We start from the raw sequence: 6,000 nt of genomic DNA on the forward strand, positions 1-6,000 counted from the left end.
ATTATAAAACTTACAAATTAAACATCTTCCGCTAAGGATAAAATTCATCTTATAAGGTTAGATTAACGAAGGTTGTAGATCCATGAGATAACAAAAAGTTGCAAGTAGAGACATATATTACTGCTATGAAAATCTTATGGGATTTGAAATTAGGTGTTTCAACCTAGGAGTTGGAAGATACAATGAGATAGTCTTATTCCCAGTTTTCCATTTTTTCTTATAAGTGAATTTTTAAAATGAAACATTTTGGTATTTAAAGAATGTAAGACCTCTATTAGATTTATACATTTAAAAAAATGAAAAGTTTATAAATAAATCACACATTCCTATTTTTTCTATTTAATTATAAATCTTATCACTACAAAAAACATCATTAAATAATAACTAATTTAGAAATAAAAGATAATTAGTCATTATATCAATTAAATTATATGTTATTTGATAAATAAAAAATGGTTACATTTAAAATAGTATTTATTATTAATTAAATAGTTTAAATTGGTAACATTAGATATCAAAATTAAATTTTAGCTACTTAGTATGATTGTATTCTTCTAAGTTAGCCTCTAATTATAATTTATACTCTGATTTAATTATATTTTTTATTAATAATAAAGATTATTTTACATATTTAGTGTCTAACTTAGTAAGTGTAATGACTATTTTTTTTAAATTAGTTGTTATTTAATGATTTTCTTGAAGTGCATCTTTCTAAAACTCCATCTTCTTTAAACTCTTTTTAAAATTTCAAAGTTTGAAGTTATTTGTTTTATACATATATTATATTAATGAAGAGGTATAAAGATTAGTGAAATAAGATACATCTATAACAATATATAAAGAGGATTTTCTCTTTTGTGTCCACATTTCATAATACCAATTTTATCCTTTACAATATAATTATTTATCAAATTTTTTAAAAATGACCGTTACTTTTACAAACTTTTTTATAAAATCGTCTATCTCTACTCTTTTCTTTTTCTCTATTTATCAATAGTTATTCTCTCATATGTTCTGATATATTTCACCTTATTTTTAATAAATATAATTTTATTTTATATATTAACTTAATAACATTACATTATCATCACTTACTAATACAATATCACGTATATTTACTAATACAACTCCAAATGATGAAGGATTATGTTGTTCCTTTTTAAGATGATTGAATATGGTGTGAGTTGATTAAGAAAGCTAAGTGAAATCTCCACTGGACATTAAGATAGCAAGCTATCTAGATGTGAAGGTTCCTTTCACAAAGCTCAAGAGAAGAAGATGATGGATTGATTCAAAACAAAAAGGAAATAGAAAGCACATAAACCATAGAAAACCAAGAACAATTAAAGGAAGAAGAAAACATAAAATGGAAAGGAAAGAAATGATAAAAATGTGAGAAGCACGCCACTACAAGGCTAGGCTAGAAGCCATGGCAACCTTGAAGATGAGTGGATGTGTGCCGCCACTTGCTATGCAAGATAAGGCTTAAAAGTATTCACTCCCTAGGGAGGAAACTCTCACAAATGGTTGAGACACAAGAGTGTTTTTACTTCAAAATCTTCAACCCTTTTACATGTCTAGGAGCACCCCTCATATAGAAGAGTTTAGGGGCCTCTAAGCAAATAAAAGATACCTAAGGATGTCTCTACAAAAACCTAACCCTAGCTTCTAGAAACTAGGTCAAATAAGGTTACAAAAATGAGAGACAAAAGAGTCAACTATGGTGTATGTGCAAGGCTAATTTCGTTCTAACACAAAAGGAGACAAAGAATGTGTCTCATATGTCTCCAAAAAGTGGCCAAAGTGTGCTAAAAACAAAGAAGACCAAAGGTACATAGGTACACTTGCTTTACTCTTTCCTCCACATCATTTATGCTCCCCAATGACCATGCGCCACCTAGCATTGCTTTCTTACTCATAATTAACCTACAAAGCAAATAAACATAGATTAGCATGTTGGCTTAAGTCAAGTCAATTATAGTCAACAAGTCAAACCTAGTCAAAGGTCAACAAGTCAACTAAAGTTGATTCAACTAAGTCAACTTAGGGAATCAAAAATAACAAACACAAATGAAAGGGATGAAGAATTAGTGAACTTCCTTTCTAAACAATATTAATCTTCTTAAGCATGTGCATCCATCCTTGGTTGGGGTAAATCCTTCATCACTTCCTCTTCTTGCGTCGAAGTGGCTCATTTAAACACTAAATCTTATGGCCATCGCGACCAAGACCACCACCATTCGAGACTCTGACTGGCGATTTTTCTTTCCTCTCTGTTTCGATTGAAAGTCTGTGATTGGGGAAGATAAAAGGAGAGTCTTTGATGCTTTTATGGATTCTGTTCCAGTTCGGTGTGAATGGAGATTGCGGGGATGGGGTTGCAACAGAAACAATAGGTGATTTCTACTAATGACGAAGAATGTGTTCTGCAAAATAAAACGGTTTATGGTGTTGTGTGTGTCTGTGTTCTGGTTTGGCAGTTTCTTGAAGGTGAGCAATGAAGACGAGGATGAGGGTGGTTCAGGTTCAGCGTAGGAAGATGATGATTGTGTGATTTAAAATAGTGGAGGAGATTGGGTGCTCTTGCGAGCTTGTGGATCTTTGGTAATGGAAGAAAGGTGGAGGTAGTGAAGACTCGGTTGGGAATGAGAATCGTTTGCGATTGTGGCGTGAAGATCGTTAAGCACGACCAACAACAGGGCACGTGAAGTATTTAGATGATGTGCCTAACAGTTAAACATATAAGTGCAATGCAACAAACACAGTGTCATGGCATTCAGAAGATGAAGCACAAATCTTAACACACGTACATCATGCTCATTCAAGTATTAGAGGCATTGTGCTTACCTCTCGGAGCCCTTTAGCTTGCTGGTGTTGTGCTTACCTCTCAGAACTCCCTAGCTTGCTGGTGGTCTCAAGTTTTTTTTTCTTTTCTCCCCGCTGCTTGTTCTCTTCGTTATCTCTTTCTCTTCCTTTTTGTTGCTTTGTTGCTCCCTGTGATAGAATTCCCCCTGTTGTGTATTATGAACTGGCTTTTTGAAAACTCTCCCCCGCTCTTCTGCGAGTGAGTTGGTCTCTTGTGCTTGAAAGTTTTTTTTTCTTTTCAAACGGTTCTGCTCATGTTCTTACATGCCAGTTTCCCATTCCATGTATATTCTGTTTGTATCTTTGCCAATGATCAAAAGCATGAGGCTGATTTTCTTCCAGCCACCCTACGTGCTATAATTGCCATGCTATGATTGTGTGTGTGCCATGCCAGACTGCGGTGGTGCACCTTGATGCAGGTTTCATGGTAATTCCATTTTTATGTCAAAACCCGCAAAAGTGGCAAAGTATGAATGCTGCCAAAATTTCCTTGCATGAGAGAGGAAATGCTAACGGACATGTTGACTTCAATCTTCACCCTCTTTTTTATTTTTATTTTTTAATTTTTAATTTTTTTAAAAAAAGAATAAAACGAAATAAAATTAAAAATTAACAAAACAAGATTAAAATTAAAATTAAAATCAAAATTGAAAACTAAATAAAATAAAATAAAATAAACAAGATTAAATAAAACAAAATTAAATTAAATTAAAGTTGAAATGAGACGAAAGTAAAAGTAAGAATTAATCTATACTCAAATCAATGTTCACTTTTTCTATTTTTCCCTTCTCTTATTTATTTTTAAAGAAAATTTTTTTATTTCTTACCCGGACGAAATTGGGTGTTGACAATAATATATTGATGTTTTTTTAATAAAAAAATTATGTTAGACTTTACTATGTACTTTGACATCTCAGTTATGCTCACGTCCCAAAGAATATCTATAAGTAGTCATCATATGAAAAATATTATTGAAATGAAAAAATAAAGAATAATGAATAATGAGGAAACTACACGAAACTCATAATAAAAAATACGAGACAAGCTTCAAAAGATGCTAAACAATCCTATACATAGGAAGTCGATACCTATCATAAAAAAAATACTCATGCTAAGAGACATAAAAGGATACCATTTAAATTGTTCCCTATTTACCAAACCCAAATTGGCCAATTTATCACCACAATCATTCCCTTTCCTAAAAATATGTGGAATTTTAGATTTTGCATCATTACAAATCGTCAAACATTTCATTCATCTGCCTTTTAAAATCCAAGAAACATTTTGTTGTGCAGAGCAGGCTTTGCACACCAAAACATAATCACACTGTAAGTCCAACACTCCAAGCATACTCCATTACATAACTGGCTCCTATAAGTTAAGCACAAAGAGAGTTTTTAACTTCTAACAAAGCAGAAAAGTTGTCAATATATTTCTTCATGTGACCTCAAAAGATATCATCACAAGCAGTCAAACTAGGACAATCCTTCGTTGCAGCATTTATTTTAACTTTAACCCAAGTACTCTATGAAATAACTTTGACCAAAGAAGATGATTTTCCAAACCGATTATTAATACAAAAAAAAAAATTAAGATCATAAGGTGTTATGCATTGATTTAGTTAAAGATATGCTAGCTAGACTCATAAAAGAAATGATGTGAAGAATAAAAGATATACCACTACAAGAATATGTAATTTTAGATAAGGTTTATTACTTAGGGTTATAATTGTAAGACCCGAGAAATTTAAATAATTAAATAAATAATTATTTAATAAAGGCAGGTAGTGGGAGTCTGTATGACATTTAATGCTGGTTTTTATGACATGGAACAACATTAGCTCAAATGGTTGAGAGCATGTAGTTATAATGAGGGAACTTGGGTTTGAGTCTTGTGTATGCCAATTGTGTGTTATTTTAATTAGTTATTATTTTGATAATATGCTTGAGCATGATGAGTGATAATATAATCCAAGAAGTATAGGAATTATAATGAAATATGAATTGGTTAATTGGTTGTGCATTGGCTTGGTAATTGTGTGGTTGTGTGCTTAAACCTTGGTTGAAGCAAAATAAGTTATTTTTTTGCCAAAACACTTTTTAGCATGAATGTAAAGAAGTAGAAACCCTAGCCCTATAAGAGGGCTGGAAAAGAACATTAGAAGAAGTCAAGAAGGGGGACGTTGCTACCAACAAGGATTACAAGTTTTGGCAATTGAAAGCAAGGAAACCAGGTTAGGGGAGCTGCATATTGTGATTTTAATTCTTACTTGTGTAATTGCGAGTTGTATGAAAAGCATGGGTGCTTGTTTATACGTTTTTTTTTTTTGGTTTTTCACGTTTCTAGATTTTTCAAAAAAATCACTTGTAACGTCCCTGCCAGAAGTTACTTAATTAAATAAATAAATAAGAATTGAAAATCAAAACGTCGTAATTTTATTATTCCCAAACGCATGAAAATTTAAAACATTCATCAACGAGCCATGAATTAAAGATTTCGAGCAATAAAGTTAATACAATTTCTCAAAATTCGACAAAATAGTAGAAAACACAATAATTTTCCTAGCTCAAAGTCCCCAAGCTAGCCCTATCTCTGTCTCTATGCATCATCAGCATCACCTGTAATATCATCTGCTTCTGCGTGACAAGTCACACGATCATCACCAAACACAAATAGAAAGGGTGAGCTTAAAAGCATAAAAAATCAATCAATTTAATAAAATTAACAATTCGCCCACTTGGTTTATTCCATTTAGTTCTTGGCCAAGACCTTAACACCCTAATGCTTTTCAACCTTCAATTTACACAAGCAATGGTTAGCCATTGACTCAAGATTTATGATGCTCACACGAGCCTGCACGCTCATGGTCTTGCCTCTACGAACCTCTCTACCCGTAGTCCTACTCTACGAATCTACCCGTCCGTAGTTCAACACATGTGATCCACCAGCTACGTACCTCCCCGCACGCAGCATCCCTCAAGTGTGAGAGCGAAACATACGAACCTACCCGCTCGTATCCCCATACGAGAGTAACTGGATATGAACCTTCTCGCTCATATCATCACGTGTTCACCACCATCCATGAACCTACCCGCTCATGGCACAACATCTCCTAATCCAAGTCTGCATTAATGC

The sequence above is a fragment of the Vigna unguiculata genome, chromosome 9, assembly GCF_037176805.1.
Source record: "Vigna unguiculata cultivar grain cowpea cultivar isolate G323 ecotype 2 chromosome 9, ASM3717680v1, whole genome shotgun sequence".
NCBI lineage: Eukaryota > Viridiplantae > Streptophyta > Magnoliopsida > Fabales > Fabaceae > Vigna > Vigna unguiculata.